General features: G+C 43.2%; 1 protein-coding gene across 1 annotated transcript in view; it reads left to right on the top strand.

Annotated features, from left to right (window-relative positions):
• The first annotated feature begins 2,524 nt into the window (after positions 1-2,524).
• htr1d (5-hydroxytryptamine (serotonin) receptor 1D, G protein-coupled) overlaps positions 2,525-22,150 on the top strand; it is a 35,184-nt gene continuing 15,558 nt past the window's right edge. Inside the window, exon 1 of the mRNA XM_080480869.1 lies at positions 2,525-2,890. The gene's annotated coding sequence lies outside the window, so the exon portion shown is untranslated. The remainder of the gene's footprint in view (positions 2,891-22,150) is intronic.

The raw sequence follows: 22,150 nt of genomic DNA, 5'->3' as shown, positions 1-22,150 counted from the left end.
AACGAGCTCAGTTTTCTCTGGGTTGAGTTGTAGAAAGTTCTGACACATCCACTCCTTCATTTAATTTATTTATTTACTCAGCCGGTATAAAGGGGCGTAGTCATTCAATGACACTGATATATAGAGCTGTGTGTTGTCTGCGGAATTATGATAAGAGATGTTCTTATGTTCCATGATCTGAGCCAGCGGGAGCATGTAGATGTTAAATAAAAGGGGCCCAAGGATAGAGCCTTGAGGAACCCCACAAGTTTTTTTAATTTGCTCAGACTCATAATCAGCTATTGACACAGAATAGTTGCGATCTTGCGAGTAGGATTTAAACCAACTTAGTGCAGTGCCAGAAATTCCCAACCATTTTCCCAGTCGGTCCAGCAGGATGTATGTGTAGAAAGTGTGCGGGAGCATCGCTGACTCTGGCTGAATTAGCAGAGATTGAAGGACGGACAAGGACAGATGGTTATGTGGATGAAGAGAACAACTCTGGCCCATAGTCAGGCTGATGTACCCAGCGAGACTAAATACAGCAGAGCTGACTAAAATGCCCCTTAAACCAGGAGAAACAGGGGCTAAATACCTAAACCATACAATGATAAAATGGCAGGAGAAAACAGGAGGACCTGTAGCAGGACCAATGGAAAGAGTGTATCGTAATGCTATAGAATTGTCCCTCCCCGGGGACATACTAGGTAAACTGAAAAATACAGTAGGGCTCACTGCAATGAACACAGACGAATGGAGAGCTCATGTGGAACACCATATTGATAAAAAACAAGCTGAGGAGGAGAAACGTGAGGAAACACTGATTGAACTCCAGCTGCAACTCATGAAAGCTCAGCTTGAGGACGCAAAAAAGGAAATCAATGACCGTTTGTTTGAGGTGTTTTATGGACCAGTTTGGTGTTTGAATTATGACTAAAACTGGAAAACGGGGTCCCCCGGCTCGCTCAGCTGGTGCATGAGACTCACAATCTCAAGGGAGTGGGTTCATGTCCCACGCCGGGCGCCACCTTCCTGTGGGCTCACCACCTGCAGGAAAGGTTCTTAATTGGTGCAATGTGATCTGGGTGACGGTGCTCAGACTGACACCCCCACCACCCGGAAACGGATAAGCGGGAGAAGATGGATGGATGGATGGATGGACTGGAAAACGGTACTATGAGGAACCCTTAAAAAAAAAAAAAAAGAGGCAGACAGAAGTGAGCGATAAAGAGAGAGCAGACTGGGGAGGGCTAGTGTCGGGAACGTGCAAACAAGAACGCGCCCACACAGCTCTTCCTTATCAAACTGGTGAGCGTGCCAAGGACACACACACACACACACACACACACACACACACACACACACACACACACACACACACACACACACACACACACACACACACACACAGCCCTCCCAGAACCACTTCCCATATTTCCGGCCCTGCAGGTCACCCTCAGTCAGCTGTCCGTCCAGAACCAGGAGACCCACCATCCTTCACCCCCCAAGTTCCAGGAGCGAGGCAGACCCGGGGCACGGTAGCAGGGGCCAGCCTGCCCCAGCAGGGGCCAACTGGGGCCTGACACTCAGCACCCCCACCCAAACCCTGCGGGACAACCCCCCGGCTCACCCAAGTAACGACGCCCCAGGCACCGACGGCTCTCAGAGCCCCGGGGCGGAGCCACCACCCCCCCACAGGGCTACATGGTGTATTTAATTATTGGAGACCATGTTGACTCAAATTGTGTCAAATGATTTTCCCTACAAGCAGACATTCTCTCCAATGTGATGTGGTCTCGAAGTAAGTTTTTAAATAACTTTATATTCAGATTACTTTTCAAGTTCCAGTTCATGAGGATCGCCATTTTTCCGACGCTTAGGGAAACCAGGAACATGCAGGACTAATTTTTCTCTCTCTTAATTTCTGTGAGATCACCTGACAGACAAAGTGCAGGTGAGACTGGAATAGGGTGGCCCAGGCATAACATAAGTCTTCACAGATCCTTTGTCTGAACGTTTGGACTGGTGGACACAGCCATAGTGTGTGTAGATAGTACCAGGGAGATCACCTGTGCAGTTTGAACATATGTTAGTGGAAGTGCTTACAGCTTTACTTAATATCGTTTTTAATGCACTGTTTTAACTGCTTAATTGTACAGTGTCCTTGGGTTCCCAGAAAGGAACCTTCAAATAAAATGTATTATTATTATTGTTACAGAAGAGCCGTAGAGTCACTAGAGGAGCTGCTGTGGAAATACTACGTAGGATTAGACACATATGGCTGCAAGCTGTGCGTTGCAGAAGACCTCTATTTATTGGATAATATAGAGTGTCACAGATGAAAGTCTAACTTTAAGCCCAATTAGTTTTTGTTTTTTTTGTTTTTTTTAATTCCCCTGGAGGAGGGAGGACGATTCCCTCCCGGCTGCCTCGGTGCCTCCTCCTCCGGCTGGGATGCTGCTTCAGACGTCTCACAGCGCTCTGCCCTGGTACGTCCGATGCCGCTCCTATTTTTCCTTTCTTTTCTTTTTTTCACTTTTCACTTGTGACGGGATTGAACTCTGTGTAGATCAGGCTGCGATTGACTTTACGACGAAATATATTCTATTCTGTTCGCCTAAGTTTGCGACGCATTTGCGAAACGGGTTTATTTCACGGTGTGGGAGCGCCGACGGAACTCCTGATACATGCAGACTCCCTTCAGATAAGATGTGAGGCTCACGCAGCTCGAGGAGAAATATAATCTCCTGAAAGAAGACTGGACGCTTCAACAGGAAGAATCCACATCCCGTCCGGTTGCTCTGGATGTGCGTAAACGCAGGACGCCTCTGCCAGGAACACCCGGTTAATTTTGTCCTCCGCTTTCATCGAACACGGAGAGGAGAGGACGTCACTCAACAAACATCAGCTCGTAAGTTATTAATGCTTTTAATAACCTTTTTTGCGGACCAATCAGTGTCTTTAGCCATTACGCACCGATCTGGGAGCGCAAAATATGGAGACAAGAGTTCCAAGTACGATGTTTGAACCTGAAAAACGCGCATAATTGGAATGTCACAAGTTTAAATAGCTTTTCACTAATTATAAATGAGCTCTGCTGTGATCAATGTGTAACACAGAAGGTGCAGGTGGATGTGATTTAAGGTCCGTGGGGATCATTGCTGGCACGATGACTGTTCCCATTTCGTGCCGCCCCGCAGAGGAAAACGTTCGGATTCAGCCTGTGATATAAGTCACATAAAAAGATATGAGTATAAAGAAAGCTTTACAGTGAGATATAACAGACTTGAAGAAGAAATAAATCCTGCTTTAAGCCCATCCAGCCAAAACAGATTTACTGAATGCGTAAAAAAGGGTACAGACCCTAAAAGTACTGTGTTTCACGGTAAAACACCAACACAGTAAGTATTTGCACTGCTTAACCACAACGTCAGTGTCCCCGCAACGATTTTTTTGCTGAAAATGTACCTTAAAGTGGTTTGAACTGTCAAATGCAGGTGAAGTGAGTGTGGTCAGTGGCTCCGGCTTAAGATCTCCAGAAGATTGAAAGTTGATAGTGAGATACTTTGTAGTGAAAACATCACATTTCAGAGATTATTGGTTCAGGTGTGACCCCACGATGAAACAGATAAGCAGATATGCCAGGCAAGAGAACACACACACACACACACACACACACGCACACGCACACGCACACGCACACGCACACGCACACACACACACACACACACACACACACACACACACACACCAGGGTTTGAGTGAATATTTGGATCGACGATTGACTCTAGTCGTGATACCTACTCCCTGCTAAACAATGGCACTGAATGAAACAGTAGAATTATTGAATCTTGGACTTTATTATTGTCTAAATGTGTAATTGTTTTCCACAGTGAAGGAGGAGCTCTCCTTTATCTTAGCCATGAGATAGCACATTACAAAGAGAAGTCATTTTGTAGCGCATTAGACTAAGCTTAAAACTCTGGTTTAATAATTAATGTAGGAAAAGACATATCATGCCTGGTGGTTTCAAGGCTGCTTGATGTGAAGAACAGCGCTTTAATGATACACATGTGGAGAATATCACATTGTTTTTACACTAAATTATTCAACGTTGAGCTCAAACTGATTCAGCGTCACTAAACTCAGATCTGTCCATCAGACCTTTTCATCACTTTCCACCAAATAAAAATCAACACATCTGAACATCTTATTTGGGATGGGGTGGCGGGGACACAGACATACCTTGTTGATATTGATAGTTATATTTAACACATAGGACTAAACCAATCACAGTTATTGGAATCAATTATGAGTAGTGTTTACCAAAACCCAAACAAGTACATAAATAGATAAAATAACCAGAACTAACAGATAAGTTAATACTTACAGTTTAATAATAATAATAATAATAATAATAATAATAATAATAATGATAATAATAATGCATAGGTTTTATATAGCGCTTTTCTGGACACTCAAAGACGTTTTACATTGCATTATTCATTCCCTCCACACTCGATGGTGGAAAACTGTGCATGTAGCCACAGCTGCCCTGGGGCAGACTGATGAAAGTGAGGCTGCCATTTTGCACCATCCGACCACCCCCAACCACTCACTCTCACACTGCATCCACACAGGCAGTCTGGGGTTCAGTGTCTTGCCCAAGGACACGTCGTTATGTGAGCAGGTAGAGATGGGAATCGAACCTGCTCACATTTTGGTGAGTGCTGACAGAAACTGAACAATAACAGCAACATATTTCTTTCCTGGACAAATAAATAGACTTAGTGTCCTAATATTCTATTCTATCAATATTTTGTGTGGAGCAAAGTCTATTCTATTCTATTCTATTCTGAAGCTTTCAGTGACTATTCTGCAACATGTGGCGCTCACATTGAATAAACCGTTTTCGTGCCTTTATTATCACTCTGCACTGCAGGGCTGATCGTTGTCTCCCTCTAGGAAATAAACAAGTCAGTGTCAAAAAATAAACCTTTATATGTAGAAATCACCACTGGACAAGCGAACTGACTGTTGACTGTGTGGAAGTAGAATAGTGGAGCAACATTAACTGACAGTATAGAGAAGATAAGAAAAGGAAAGATTAAATAAAGAACATTTTCCTTCCAGTTCTTCTCTGTAATGTAGGGACTGTATTGTGCGCTCGACTCTGGTGTTGCATGAGAGGAATTTGAAGTGATTGAGGACCTGGAGGTCTTCGCTGTCTCCGGAATCAGAGTCCAGGTGAACAAGCAGTGACTGCAGGTCGCTGAAATGTTCCTTTGTTCTTAAATTAGTGTTTCACAACATCTCGTAAACCGCGCTGTTCAACATTGTTGCTTCTGCTGGATCTACATTATGATATCATAAACAAAGCACATGGCAGTGGAGCGTGTGTCATCATGACATTGTTTGTCCTGCACTACGCTGTTTACAGTAGAGTGCAACACGTGACTCGGCTGTGGCGCCGCATCACAGCTGAGCAGATGGTGGAGCATCATCTGTAAAGAACAGTTTACCGTTCAGCTGTGACGCACGCCTTTTGTGGAACATATCCGTGCAGCAAACTCTTTGAAGTATCAGATGATTGTTTCTGTACCAAACAACCATCAAAACCAAAATAATGACCAGGAGCGGCTCAAAGCACAAGCAGAAAGATGAAAAAAAAAAAAAAAAACAGCTCTGGCACCAGCGCAGCATTCATTAACTGGCTCCACTGCTGACATGAGCGAGAGCTAACTACTGGCAGACAAAAACAGATTCCACACACTCAGGGAAAGGCTTTCAGTCAGTCTGATGATAGGTCTCAGTGTGCTGAATACCACACAAGGAAGACTGATCAACGATCTGCAGCCGTCCACTGATGGGAAGACTGAGGAAGAGAACTAAGACAAAGGAAACAAGCAACATGGATTCATCACCATCAAACTGGAACTGCACTCACGTCAGGCATCAAGCACTCTCGTGTATTAAATGAAGGAAGTACGTACAATGTGATTTCAGTGCAACAAACTGTATGGAAAAGTTATTTTAAGACCTTGTGAGCCCACTTTCCATGTTGATTTAATTATTTTCACAATAACAAAATAATAGTGAAAGGAATAATTGCCTTCATTGGATGCACACTAGAATATTGACACGTTAACCCGTTTTACAATTTTGCACTATTAAAAAGCAAAACCCTCTCCAGGCGGTCGGACACTCGAGAAGAATGCAGAAATGACGTCGCCTCAGTAACGCGTTCTCTTGGCTCACGCTGGGAATGCTGCATTTTCATATTTTTTGTGGTGCTTTTTTTTGAGGATTTTCAACAGTGAGGATCTACTAGGACAGTGTTGGCAATCGACAGGTCCGTCTTTCGCGAGTTAAAAGTCCATCTCATATTTTTCATTCAAATCTGCCCCTCTGTCTCTAATGTCTGATTGGGTCATCAGCTATGGTGAAAAATGGAAGCAGCATGTGTCGGCAGCAGCGGAGAGACTCCACAGAGTTTCAAACACTAAAGGAAACCTGTGGTCTGTGGCGCCGTCACGGTCGAGCCCTGCGCTGATATGTTCGGACAGCACCTTACTACAGTCCTACTCCGATCTGTTTCGTGCGTCACGTGATAACCATTAGTGGTCAGGTGACCTGGATGTGGCCTCAGATTTGATCCTGGAGGTGTTACAGAGCAGAGCGAGCAGAGCAACATAACGTTTCCACGAAGCGTCAGGACGGAGGATGAAAAGACCTTAATGAGGCTTAAAGTGTGAAAAAAAACCTGACTGAATTAGTAAGCGTTGATGGTGAAGCCTTTTTCCAAGATAAAACTCAGTGCAGACTAACGGAAACCTAAATGAGCATTTTCAAATTATAACTTTTTACTCTCTCTGTGTGGCCTGGGACCAACTGATCCATGGACCGGTACTGGTCCACAACCCGGTTCTGTATTGTCACATGCACAAACCTTTTTCTTCTAATTAAAGGTTTAAAAGGAATAACACTGTTGAACATGCTGTACGTGCAGGATTGAAAAAAACATCACAACACATAAGTTTTGATTTCCAACACATAATTTTTATTATCCAGACACGAGAAAAAGCGTCCGTCCAACACTGTCTAGATATCCCATGTAGGACTGTCTGTCAAATAGTTACGAGTTTGACACACACCATTGGAGGCTGCAGCTGTGGAAGGCGCTGTCACTCCAATGGGGGTAGTTTTGGGGTTCAGTGTCTTGCCGAAAGACACTTCGGCCTTCCGATTGGGAGACGACTGCTCTACCAACCAAGCTATGCCTTCTTGAACTGGATTCGATTTTTGTCCAAAAAGTCTCCTGTGAAATGACTCTCACCCTGGAAAGTCGGGGGTACGGGGGTGGACCTTCCCCAGGTGGAGGAGTTTAAGTATCTTGGGGTCTTATTCAGGAGTGACAGGAGGAGGAATCATGAGATCAGCCACAGGTTCTGACAGCTGGCTGCAGTAAAGGCAGTCACGTTCCCAGACAGTTGTGGTGAAGAGGAAGCTGATCTATAAAGCAAAGCTCCCTGTTTAACAATCCTTCTACATCCCCACCCTCACCTATGGCCATAAACGTTGGGTCATGACTGAAAGAATGAGATCACGAGCACAAGCGGCCGAAATGAGTTCCCTCCGCAGGGGAGAGGCGTCACTCTTCGTGATAAAGTGATGAGCTCAGCCATTCAGGAGATATTCAAAGTCGAGCCGCTACTCGTCCACATTGAAAGGAACCAGTTGAGGTGGTTCAGGCATCAGATTAGGACGCCCCCTGGTGGCCTCCTTTATCTCCTTTTTTTATTTCACAGTTGCCAAAAAAATATACAGAATCAAAAACATGCAATTTTGCCCTCATATCCCTCCTTCTCCCCCTCAACAACCAAAAGTAATGATGAAATTAACATATATTTTAACATAATACGTAAAAAAACAAAAAAGAAGAAAGAGTAAAATGAATGCAAATGATATGTTAATACAAAGACAAATAGTCGACCTTTCCTCCTGTCCAAAGGGAGATCTTGCGTATCATTTGGCAAATATAGGTTAGGTTTCACATCAAACACCTTTTCTAAGGTTTTTTTGCATAAGTGAATGGATTGAGCTCCAAAAAGTTTTCAAACGGTCACATTCCCAAAACAAATGCAGAAATGTTCCATCCTCCACTTTGCATCAAGGACACTTTATAGATATGTCTTTTGAAATTTGGCTCATTTTAACTGATGTAAGGTACAATTTATAGATAAATTTAAAATTTGCTTCTTTAATTTTATTGCTAGTCAATGTGAAATACGTACATTCACATATGTTTGACCAGACATGTTCTTCAAAGGTCAACCCTAAATTATTCTCCCAAGCTTTCTTTAACGTCTGGAATGATGACTTTCCTCCTTTTGCCAGAATCTTATAAAATTCACTGATCTTTCCCTTGATTGTGTCCGAAGTTAGTAACAGATCTTCGATTTCCAGAACTTCTTTCCGCAGTTTGTTTGTTGTTTATAAGTGACTGGACAACACTACGAATTTGTAAGAATTTTAAGAAATCTTTATTAGAATTATCATATTCAGACCGAGAGTCACTAAATGACTTCGATTGCATGTTTTCTTTAAAAAGGTCTCTAAATTGTTTTACTCCATGATTTGTCCAATCACTTATACTAGTCAATGTGGAATGCCTTGGTATGTCAGGATTATGATGGATAGGGGAGTACATTGTTCCCACCATTCTTCTTTCTACAGTCTTTCCAGGTTTTCAATGTATTGCAAATGGTGAAGCTTCTTTGAATGTCTTTTATTTTTTTGAAATGCTTTATAAATATAAGAGAGCTCAAGGATAGTGGTTCCAATGAATGTTTTTCTATTTGTATCCACTGAGACCCTTTCTCTTTCAATTTCTTCATTGGGCTGACCAAAAGTAATGTTGGAAATTAGGGCGCTCCAGTCCTCCCATTGCTTGTGGTTTCATTAACAAAAGGAGGCTAATCGTAGGTTTTTTTTATTGCACCAAATAAATTTAGAAAGATATTTGTTCAATGTTTTGAAAAAAGCTACTGATAAAAAACAGGGTATCGTCTGAAACAGGAAATTAAATTGTGGGAAATACGCAGGAAAGTTCTTAATCAGTGTAATGGGATCTGGGTGACGGTGCTCAGACTGTAACCCCTGCCACCCGGAAATGGATAAGCGGGAGAAAATTGATGGACGGGATCTCGCGGTGGCCTGGTGGGGGCCCGGCTGGCGCCCTAAGGGGCGGGAGGCATCACCCTCCCCCCCAAGTGTGAGCGTCCATCAAGATCATGGGAGGAGTATTATGGGGCGGGAATGTGGGTGGTGGGTACGAGGCCCCTGGGGGTGGGATTTTGGCTGTCCTCCGATCGGGCCCGGCCGAGCCTTCGCTCTTCCTGATCTGGGGGAGGGAATTATTTATTATATAAACAGAGATATTTCCAAAGGTCTTGATTGAGGTTTCTATTTGGGGAATACTGTCTTTCAAATTTGTCATGAAAGTGATTACATCATCCATGTACAATGGTAAACAATGGTCTTCACCACCGATAGTCACACCTGAGATACCACGATGTGCTCTCATGGCCACAGCCAAGGGTCCCATAGCCATCACAAATAGTCAAGGTGAAAGTGGACACCCTTGTCTCCTTGATTGTCGAAGAGTAAATGGTTTGGAAACATTGTTGTTAGTATTTGAGCAGCTGGTTCAGTGTACAAAAGTTCTACCCATTTTAGGAAGTTCACATTAAATCCAAAGTGTTTGGGCACATTAAAAAGATGGCCCCACTCAATTCTATCAAAAGCTTGGCGTGCATCCAAGGACAGCATGGCTGTATCTCTGCCGTTATTTTTTTCAGATAATATATTCAAAACACGCTGAATATTATGAAATCCTTGCCTATTTTTAACAAAGCCATTTTGGTCACGAGCAACAAGTTGCGGGAGATATACTTCCAGTCTTCTGGCCAAAACTTTGCACCATATCTTTGTATCACATTCCGATCAAACTGATTTGTCTGAAGGAAGAGCATTCATTAGGGGGTTTATTAGGTTTGTGAAGTAAGGTTATCAATGGGAGCCTCAAAGAGGGAGGAACAATTCCTTTAGTGAAGGATTCCTTATACATGGCCCAGAGTGGCCCCACAAGTCTTACAGAGAATATTTTATAAAATTCTATAGAAAAACCATTCTGGCCTGGCGCTTTCCCACGCTGCATGTTTCAGATGGCCTCTCCTATTTCCTCTATTGTTCTACAACAGTCTAATTCTTACTGCTCGTTCTTATAGTAACTGATCAAATTAATTATATTAATTAAGCAGAGACAATGGGTGGTTTTTTTCCCCTGACGTCTATATTCTGAATGTGTACAAAACGTCTTGTAATTCTCAATCAGAAATTCCATCCTGTTTGTTTTACTGTACGAAGGAACAGCTTGTAGTTGTTTTTATTTCTGGACCATCTTTATTCCGCATGAATTTCTTTACTGCATCTGTTTCTGTCAGTATGAGAATATAAACCGCTAATAGTCTTCCACATTGTTGTCTTTGTCGAACGTCAGCTCAGGGATGGATCTTTGTTTCCTGACCTGCAGTGATTCACTGCTCCTTCTCTTTATGACTCAAACACACTCCAACATAAAACAGAAAGATAAAGACAATTAAGTGTGTCATCGTCCACTCGTATGAATACCTACTGCAGCACACACATGCACACAGACACAGACACAGATACGCATGCACGTGCACGTGCACTACAGTCACACGCGTACACACACACATTTGTGTGTTCGTGTAGCTTTTTGACATAAACATCTGAATCTGTATTCATACAGGATTTCACAGCTGATGGAGAAACAAGCTCACACGTGAGTCTTTCAAGTCACACTTTTTGAAGGACTCGTGTCAAGCTTGAAAGTTGATTCATTTTGCTGATTGTATGTTGTGAAAGCCGTGAAAGAGGAGACGGACAGACGTGTTGAGTCGGCTTTCTTTTATTGCTTCACACAGTACAACAGACCCCCGGCTAGCTCAGTAGGTAGAGCATGAGACTCACAATCTCAAGGTAGAGGGTTCATGACCCACGCTGGGCGCCACCTTCCTGGGGGCTCACCACCTGCAGGAAAGGTTCCTAATCAGTGCAATGTGATCTGGGTGACGGTGCTCAGACTGACACCCCCGTGACCCGGAAATGGATGGATGGATGGATGGATGGATGGACACCACAAAAGTGGGTGTGTGAGGATCTTGCCGGCCTTCCTCACAGTCTGTTGCTCACAAAGGGTGGAGAGGGCTCTGACAGGGAGCCTGATCATTCTGGAGCAGGTCTTGACAACACCCACCAGCTGGTTTTTATTTTGTATGGAGATGGAGTGGAACCAGCAGATGAAGGAGAAGGTGATGACGCTCTCTATGAATGAGCAATAAAAGGTTGTCAGGATGTTTTGTGCTCACACCAAAGGATTTGAGCTTCCGCAGGAGATACTGTCGTTAATGGCATATTTTCAGAATCTTATCCATCTTAAGCTCAAACCTCAGCTGCTGGTCAAAGACTGTGCCGAGGTATTTGTACTCCTCCACCACCTTCATGGGGTCCCCATGAATGGTGGTGACTACAGCCTCAGCCAGCACCCTCTGTCTGCTAGAGAAGGTCACTACCATCTCTTTGGTCTCACTCACATTTAGTTTGAGGCACAATCTGTGAAACCAGTCCGCAAACTCGGCGAGAGTGGAGCTGTGGTGGTTTGATGAGCCGGACAGCAGCGACAGGAGGACCGTGTCAGCAAACTTAACTAGGCGGCAGTTCTGCTGGGTAGACCTGCACTCATCAGTGTAGAGGATGAACAGAAGAGGGAAGAGAACACTGGCAGGTGGTGAGCCAGTTGAAGTGGAGAGGACGTCAGATAAGATGTTAACCAGTACTCTCTGTGGCTTGTTGGTTAGAAAATCCACGATCCACAGGACGCGATGGGAGATGGAAGCAGGTGGTGAGTCTTCCCTCGACAATGTGTGGTTGCAGGGTTTTAAATGCAGAGGAGAGATCAGCAAACAGCAATGGTTTGAATTGGCCTGCGAATATCGGAAAGGTCTTAACAAAACTGAAAAAAGAGAAGGTACCAATTATATTTTTGCAGGAGACCCGCCTATCTCAGTCAGATCACCTGAACGGGCATCATGTGAGCATAACCCAATTGGCTTCCGCCGCCAAACCACGGTCGTCCTTAGACTGCACCAGAGGCAAAGTGGCCAGAGCCGTATGCACCTGCGGCGGGAGCTGACGTAGAAACGGCCGGGTGAAGAGGAATGAGTTGTCATTTGATCCCAGCAGCGCGAGCATATTTTGCATCAGCTCCATGGGTTTACTAAAAATAATAATGGCTTGGATTTATATAGCACTTTTTTCGAGCTGACTCAAAGCGCGTACAGAGACCGTTATACATTCACACCAGTGATGCTAAGCTACGTTGTAGCCACAGCTGCCCTGGGGCATGCTGACAGAGGCGTGGCTGCCATTTTGCGCCAACGGCCCCTCGGACCACCACCAACACTCATGCACCATTCATACGAGGCAATGTGGGTAAAGTGCCTTGCCCAAGGACACAATGACAATGACTAGGATAGAGTGGGATTCAAACCACAGACCCTCCAGTTAGTGGACAACCGACTCTACCACTGAGCCACAATCGCTGTTTAGTGACTGCAGGCGCGCCGCTCATTCCGCGACTGACAGATTGAACCGATGTAGAAGCTGATTTTTGAGAGTATTTGCATGGTAGTATTTCGTGTTATCTGCCATGATGCCTCGGAGCTGGAACTGAGCTTTGACATGCTGAAACCACGGCTCCAGGTCGTTTTGCCAAAACTCTGGTACCTTGGCTGTATTGGCAATATTGCAACCCCGCCGGTTTGTATGTTCTTGACAGAAATTTTCAATTTTCAGGGTGACCAATGTGGAAGCCGTGAAGGAGACTGACAGAGATGTCAAATCCGCTTTCTTTACTGCGTCACAACACAGCACGACAGTTTATTTGTCAAACATGTTTCCTACACCACCGCACTTCATCCTTCAACACCTCACCAACACCTCCCCTCACCGACACAACTGCACCATTTTGAATGAGAGAACCTCTCCCCAATGTGCACACCACATATATCACATAAATGTTGAATTTTCTTATTGGCAGTGATCTGCATCGTCGGTAGCATCGTCCATCGTGTGTTGGATTTAAAGGACACGTAAAGGCTCCATCTGAGGGATTTACATTCGTGTCACTACAATACATGGAAGGTTAAAAAATGTTCATATTGTCATTTGTGTGTGGTGTCACAACGACACATCACTCACCTTGAACATGACCCGGACTGAACTCTGCATTATTCTCACCACACACAGGCAACAGGCTCTTGTTCAGAGACATAAAACAGCCCACCAAGTCTTTTTCATGCTGTTTTCACATTCCAGAAAGAGGGAGACTAATCTGACCCCAGTCACTACCCTACAAGGTCATGTGATTGAGGAAGTTTCCTCTTATAAATACCTTGAAATCATAATCGATGATTCCCTCACGCTTAAGCCTCACATTGGGCAGCTTGTGAGACAGCTTAAATTGAAACAGAGTTTTTATTTCAGAATTAGATCGTGCTTCTCTTTCAAGATTAAAACGCGCCTTGTTGAAGCTACTTTCACGTCCATGTTGGACTATGGGGACATTGTATATATGAAGGCCTCTTCTCAGTGTCTTCACTCACTGGACACTCTTTACCATGAGATTTATTACGGGCTGCAAAGCTCTCACATATCATTGTTCCTTGCACGCACGTGTTGGATGGCCGGCTCTATCCTCACGCAGACACATTCACTGGCTTGGTTTTATCTGCAAGACAATTCTTGGTTTACTGCGTCCCTACCTTTGTAGTTATGTCACACAGAAACCCAGAAATGACTACAGTCTGCGGTCTAAAGACTTGTTTTCACTCACGGTTCCGACTCTCCGTACGGAAAACTGGGCAAAAAAAGCCTTCATGTGTTTGGAGTGTTTTACAGAAAGACTTTAAAGTTTGAACTCACAGAGCTGGTCTCACTGGGAGAGTTTAGGGCCCTTTTACGGCATCTGAAAACAAAAAATTCACCTTGTTCTTGTTTTAACTAACCTATTTTTTTTTTAACTATTTGGTGGCTTTTAGAGTTTTATCTTTCATATGCTCTTACTCTGTGACTGTAGTTTTTCATGCTACTTATTTGCTTTAAGAACATTTTAGTATTATTTTGACACTGTAAATTTATTTTATGTACTGCTGCCAGGAGACATTGAATAAATAAAGGCTAATAATAATAATAATAATAATAATAATAATAATAATACTTTTGTTCACAATCCAACAAATTTACTTTTTGGCCTAAAGTGTTATTTTGAGCCAATCACACTGCAGTAAATTTGTCACATCGGATAAAAGGTTTTACGTAAAGTCAGTGGTGGCCAAGCCACTGCCCCCCTGGTGGAAGCAAGAAGGATTTTTAATTTATTATTATTTGTGATTTACTTTAATAAAAAGAACTATGGTTTTGCCCCCGGTTAGCTCAGTTGGTAGAGCATGAGACTCGCAATCTCACGGTAGTGGGTTCATGTCCCACGCCGGGCGACACCTTCCTGTGGGCTCACCACCCGCAGGAAAGGTTCTTAATCGGTGCGATGTGATCAGGCAGGCGAAGGTACAGACCGGGTGGGCGTTGACGAGGATGGTGGCCCAGACCCCCGAGGTGGTTGGCCAGATCAGGTGGGCGGAGACGGCCCTGGTTAGGCCGTGGGCCTAAACTTGGTGATGGGGGTATGTGGCAGAGAGGTGATTAAGACCCTGATGGGAATCAGGTGTGCTGCCTCACCTCTCTGCCCATAAAAGGAGGAGCTGCCAGAGACTCGGGGTGACAGGCGGGAGACAGGCTGAAAAACCTGTGTGTTAGTTTGGTTTTGATTTACTTTAATAAAAAGAACTACGGTTTTGGGATAATCTGGCTCCGCGTCTCTGTGGGGGAACCCGGCGGGGGCATGCTCAGCCGCTACACTGTAATGCTGTCAAAATCTGTTTATGCCAACAAAAAACCAACGATGGGCCCTGAACTGCCTTTGCTTAATTTTTTATAGATAGTCTTCAATAAAAGAGAGGATTTCTTGATTTCTCTCTCTCTAGTAATGTTGGTGTGTGTGTGTGTGTGTGTGTGTGTGTGTACACACACACACACACACACACAGCCAAGAGGAACCTGCACCCCACACAAATGTGATAAGCTCTCCAGTCGTTGAAAAATAATGTGCTTTTCCTCCAGTAATTCAGCGTTTGGACATGCCAGCCATTCATGCAAAGCATTTCCATTCTTCTGTACAGCCCTGCTCTTCTTGCTGCCGGGTAACACAATTCTACATGCATGAACATCTCCCAACCTTTCACTAATGTATAGTTTATAGCTTCACTTGCACAAATATAATACGACAGCGTCCCAGTTCAGGTAGTATTTACAGGCTGCTAAGCTGATTGAGGTAATATTTGGTTTTGTCCTGGGTGGCATCCTGCCGACAGGAATAAGGAGAGAAAGCCAGAAGCATTGGCAGAGAGGATTAAAAGACAGTACATGGACCAGCTGAACAAGGATCATTGTGTAAAGCCAAGAACATAATTAAATTTTCTCAGAAGTTGACATTATACACACATTTCCTAGAATAATGCAGACAGAAAACAATCAAGCCCCTTGAATTGGTTTTTGCTCTTTTCAGTATAATGCATCGTAAAAACATAATGTTCTGCATGCATTCACATACAGCCATAAGCTTACAGGACTTCACACCATAAAACACTCTGAATTGTTTCATTCTAACCTGAGTCATAATCTATATATCCATACCTCTAAACTATAAATCAAACCATCATTATATTTTTACTTGGATTCCACTGCAGTTCAACCTGCTCCACTCAATGTCAATGAGAAAGGTTCTTAAAAATATGAAAAGAGAAAAACATAAATATGATGTATGTTGAACCAAAAGACAGCGATTCAGACTCAGAGACAAGAGATTTAAATGTATAACAAAAATGTAAGTGAAATCCAAGTCGGAATGTTCATCAAACAAGAGTAGACAGGGTTTCCATCAAAAATAACAAACAATCTTCACAGACGAGGGACGACTGGAGATATGACCACTGTGGGAAATGGATGATCTCAAGAATACTGGAAGCTGAGCAGAGGCCGGTACTGTGGATGATTTTCTTTTATCAAGATAACTTCAAGGATTAATCCTGGGTTTTCTGTACGACGACGCTGGCCACTCCATTACAGATAGAATACCTGCTGCCTGCTTCTTCTCTAAATACTTCTCCACCCTCTGGAGGTGCTTTGGGTCATTGTCCTGTTGGAGGATGAAATTGGCTCCAATCAAGCGCTGTCCTCAGGGGACGGCATGGTGTTGCAAAATGAAGTGATAGCCTTCTTATTCAAAATCCCTTTTACCCTGAACAGATGTCCCACCTTACCAGCACCAAAGCAGCCCCACACCATCACCTTACCCCACCTTGCTTGACAGACGGAGTCAGACACTCTCCCAACATCTTTTTAGTTCTGCGTCTCACAAATGTTCTTCTGTGTGATCCAAACACCTCAAACTTCCATTCGTCCGTCCATAACACTTTTTTCCAATCTTCCTCTGTCCAATGTCTGTGTTCTTTTGCCCATATTAATCTTTTTCTTTTATTGGCCAGTCTCAGACATGGCTTTCTCTTTGCCACTCTGCCCTGAAGGCCAGCATCCCGGAGTGGCCTCTTCACTGGAGATGTTGACTCTGGCGTTTAGCGGGTACTATTTAATGAAGCTGCCAGTTGAGGACCTGTGAGGCGTCTATTTCTCAAACTAGAAACTCTAATGTACTTCTCTTCTTGCTCAGTTGTGCAGCGGGGCCCCCCCACTTCTCTTCCTACTCTGGTTAGAGCCTGTTTGTGCTGTTCTCTGAAGGGAGTAGGACACACCGTTGTAGGAAATCTTCACTTTCTTGGCATTTTCTCACATGGAATAGCCTTCATTTCTAAGAACAAGAATAGACTGTCGAGTTTCACATTAAAGTTCTTTTTCTGGCCATTTTGAGCGTTGAATCCACCCCACAAATGTGATGCTCCAGATACTCAAGCTGCTCAAAGGAAGGTCAGTTTTATAGCTTCTCTAACCAGCTAAACTGTTTTCAGCAGTGCTAACATGATTTTACAAGGGTTTTCTAATCATCCATTAGCCTTCTGACACTATGAGCAAACACATTGGACCATTAGAACACTGGCGTGATAGGCCTCTATACACCTATGTAGATATTGAACCAACAACCAGACATTTGCAGCTAGAATAGTCATTTACCACATTAACAATGTATAGAGTGTATTTCTGATTAGTTTAAAGTATCTTCATTGAAAAAAACTGCTTTTCTTTAAAAAATAAGGAAATTTCTAAGTGACCCCAAACTTTTGAACGGTAGTGTATATATATATATATATATATATGAATATCAAAGAGGAGCAGTGACGAAGCTCTGCCTGAAACGTTTCTGCTTTAATAAAGTGAAACTGAGTGATCACAATGCCGTGCCATCCGTTTATATTGTCTGAGGAATTAGCGAGTTGATAAACTGCTTCATGTTAGCGCTGATCTGGATCCCGCAAGTCTGGATAAGTCAACCCAGGAAACAGAGAGTCATCCTGGATATGTCTGTCACAATTCGTAGTACAGCCCCTTCACGGAGATGTGAATTGACTGCTACAGCGGAAGAGCAAGCTGTTCATTGTTTCGATGCCGCGATCAGCGCCGTTCACCTCGGCGAGCTGGAGTTTTAAAATGGTGACGTCTGGCGGCAGAGCGACCGCCTGGCTGTACTACGGCTTTGCAAACATCCATTTCGATGTGTTGCTTTGTCGTGTTTTGAGCGTAAAATACTTCCAAACAGCGACATGTTGCCATGAAAAGTTGGATAGCCGCAGTGCTGCTACGTCAGCCTGCGAGCCGGCTGCAAACTGTGGAATGGATTTCTTGACTCATTCCTCCACGCCTCATTGAGACCCGCCTCTGTTAAGGAAATCCATTCCACAGTTTGCAGCCAGCGAGCAGAGCAGCCTGAAACAGTGAAGCACAGACGGGGTTCATGGATCAGAATTCTCCGCAGGTTGGATCGGACATTTCTGATCCATGAATTATGTTGGTATCGGAACCCGATACCGATGCTGGATCGGTATAATTATATTACCAAATACATTTTTCATTACAAATATCTATCTCATTTTTTTCTGATTAAAATGTTGGCGAAAGCTAGAAAGGTAGAATTTTTCTGAAAAAATGTATAACCACTACATTAAGTGTAAAAAAGTCATCATTAAAAAAAAAAAAATCTAAAGATGTGTCACTATTTGGAAATGAATGCCAAATGTCTATATTGTAGTTTGTCCATGTGGAGTTGTCGTAGTTAAGCCCCGCCTCTGACCGATCTGGTACCGACACCGGTACCACTGCTCAGGATATAATTGATTGATTGATTGATTGATTGAAATGTTTATATCGAATAAGGTACGGAAACAAAAAAGGAAAAAAAAAATGAAAATTAACAACAAAGTTTTCCTCTCAAATAAATAAATAAATGAATAACATCGTCAGATGAGTATTCGAAAAGGAGTGAGAAGAAGTAAAACTTATTTACTCTCACCCCTTGTCCCAAGTAAATAACATACCTACTTCCTTCCATCTCTTACACTTACACACACACACACACACACACACACACACACACACACACACACACACACACACACACACACACACACACACACACACACACACACACACACACACACACGTCCTGTGCAGCACATAGACTATATATACATACACGTCCATTCATACATACCTAAAGACAGACATAAACACCTGTACCCACACACAAGCACACAGTGCAAGGAAAGAAACGAACAATAGAAATAACGGAAATAAATGATGAGACATTTTCCCCTAAAGTAGCCCAGTGATTGGCCACACCTTCTTCATCCTCACACCTTTTGAAAATCATATTTTTATACAGCATTTTAAACTGTCTCATATTTGGACATTACTTCAGTTCCACACTAAACCCGTTCAGTACTCTCACCCCGCATACTGAGAGACAAAACTCTTTTCTGGTCCTACGAAATCTTTAAAGTTACATTTCCTCCTCAGATTGTAAGACTCTTCATAATTTTTGAACAATTGTTGGATATTCCCCGGTAATAGATTGTGTTTTGCTTTGAACATTGTTTGTGCTGTTTGGTACTGCACAGTGTCAGTAAGCTTGAGTAATTGTGACTTCAGAAATACTGTATTTGTGTGTTCCTGATAAGCGGCTTTGTGAAGGATCCGTATTGCTCTTTTCTGAAGGATATTTATTGAAGATAATGTGGCTTTGTAGTTGTTGCCCCAAACTAATTGCCATACAAACTGGGTGGTGGCTGGACAGGATAAAATATGAAAAGATTAAAATTAAAAAATTAAAAAAGATGAAGAAACAAGTAAGTCCGTAAGAGGAGGCCGCTGACATGAGAAGTGATGTAAAATACAATGCAAATAAATCCCCCAAAACATTGTCATAAAAATTAATTTAAAAAGCCCGAACTGTTAGACTCGGATGAAGTGTCCGGTGGGAGAGAGAAAGAGAGCAAAAAAAAAAGAGAGAGCGAGCGAGAGAAACAGAGAGAGAGCAAGCAAGCAAGAGCGAGAGAGAGTGAGCGAGTGAGCAGCCAGGTCGGGGCTTGTATGGTGAATGCCCCTCATAGTGCACACACAGCGTGAACAGGAGTGCGCCCACAAGGCCCACCACTTCTGCTTTCTGCCTCCAGGTTGACACACACATCCACAAGTGAAGCAGACGCACACTCGCACAAGCACACCTGTGACTGGAGAGCGTACACCAACTCACCAATTCACTGACTTGAATTGACTGATTTTTCCTGATCGCCTTTGAGCGATTCATTCACTCATTTGAACTACTTCTGAGTCTTGACCGTTTGAACGCTCTACTTTTAGTCATTTTAGACACCCTGACTCTCCTGACCTTAGGAATTATATTGGTGCTTCATTTTCATTTCATTTTAAAATACCTCAACAGAATAAATCATTGATTTTATTTTTAATTTTGTGTAATGACTCTTTAAACATTCTGACATTTAGTTGACTTCATTGCCTTTTCAAGTGCGTCATTCAGCTGTTTTAGCGATTTTGATTTGCTTTTTATGTTTTTAAGGCGCTTAAGAGGCTTCTTCTTAGTTGTTTCAGCCATTTTGTCTTTTTTGCCTCCGGTCATCTGATCAGCTGCTTCTGGAGGTACCGAGGTCCAAACGAAAGCTCAGAGGGGGCGGGGCCTCTTCTGTTGCTGCTCCTCTGTTGTGGAATGATCTCCCACTGCCTGTCAGGCAATCCTCTTAAAACCAATCTTAAGATCCATTTTTATTCCCTGGCTTTTATTGTTCCGAATTTTATTGTTTGTTTTACCGTATTTTACTGTTTTATTGTAACTATTACTCGTCTATTATGTGAGGCACTTTGGCTTCAGCCGCAGCTGTTTTAACGTACTATATTAATAAAGATGACTTGATTTGACTTCTAAGAAATCTTGTCCGCAGTACTTTTGCAGTACAGACAGAGGACACTCAGACAGGCACATTAAGGCTCCGTTCACACGGCAGGTCTTTGATTCTCAATTCCGATGTTTTGCTCGTATTCCATTTTTTTTTTTTTGCCTGATCGTTGACATTACATCTCTTGCTGTGTGAACTTGATCGATGGGAACGGAACGGTTTCGGGCCCCGGGGGCGCAGGAGACAGAAGTAAGTATGGATTGGCACGCAGGTCAGCACCTGGGTTGCCAGATGTGACTCACTGTTTTTAGCCCAAACAAGGTAAAAACCCACACACCTCAATAAAAACCGGCCCAAATTTCAGCCTGTGTAGAAATCATGTTAAAACCGTAAAACTATTCAACACGCCATAAAACACACAAAGGTAAAGTTAAAGGAGACATATCATGCTTTTAAATCCTTCCTTTTTACATATAAATCATACAGTTGTGGTCTATATAAAGCGGAACTGCAATGCTTGGGTCTGAATTCCTCATTATTAGAGCTCCACAGGCCCCTTTTCTACAACTTTTCTGATGTGCTTCTGAGAGCAACTCGTTTTGGGGCGGTCTCTTCATACCCCGCCTCCTCTCCAGGTTGCAGAGGTGACACTCGGTTCAACTCCAACCTGTTCGGCCATCTTTGTAGTTTGATAGAACAGATACAATTATCTAGCGGCGCAGAAACTTTATATTCACACATTATTTACAAAATGTCAACAACGGAAGATTTGTCCATCCAGCCATACATGTTGGAGCCAGAGTCGGACCCGGCGGAGCGAGATGAAAATGACGATGATGCACCTGAAGAACAACGTCTTCATATGGATGTAACGCAATGGTGTGTTACTATATTTACACTAGCTTCTCCATCCATGCCCACTACTACAATACTGCCTGTATTACAACGACTATTTAACACAGAAGTTACATTATAATCTAAAACGAGCACACAGCGCTAACATATGAAGACGGTGCAACTGCTAATGCTAACAAAACAATGACAGGGACGTCTTATCATCACACTTTTTAGCGTTATATACAGCTTACCGAAGTGCTCTGTTCGTCGTCTCCATAGATAGAAGGAACTGACCGCTCAATCAGACCAAGTCTTTCGGCAAATCCTTCTTTATACTGGCGGAGGTTGCTGAAGCAGTCGTCCTTAAAGTGCTTCGCGCACACAAAAATGACCTTACCCACAGATGTGGGTACATTTCTGTGAAAAATAAAACTCAACCAGGCACTTCGAAAAGGTTCTGATGCTGGGAGACGGTGTAACGAAGCTTGTGGGTTACTACGTCCAACAACCGAACATTTCCACTTATCCTCTCGTAACTTCGGTTGGACTACAAAATCGCAGCGAGAAACAAAAATGGCGGATTGCTCGAAATGTCGATGTCCTAATTTGGCAGTTCCGCCGGGAATACTGTGACGTAATAGTTCAAAAAACGTAATAGAGAATAGAAAAATCGAAACCGATCGCAAAATATGACCAAAACAGAATATAAAGATATC

This window comes from Lipophrys pholis (genome assembly GCF_963383615.2).
Source record: "Lipophrys pholis genome assembly, chromosome: 14".
In the NCBI taxonomy this organism is placed as follows: Eukaryota; Metazoa; Chordata; class Actinopteri; order Blenniiformes; family Blenniidae; genus Lipophrys; species Lipophrys pholis.
This window is presented reverse-complemented; position numbering and strand designations above follow the sequence as displayed.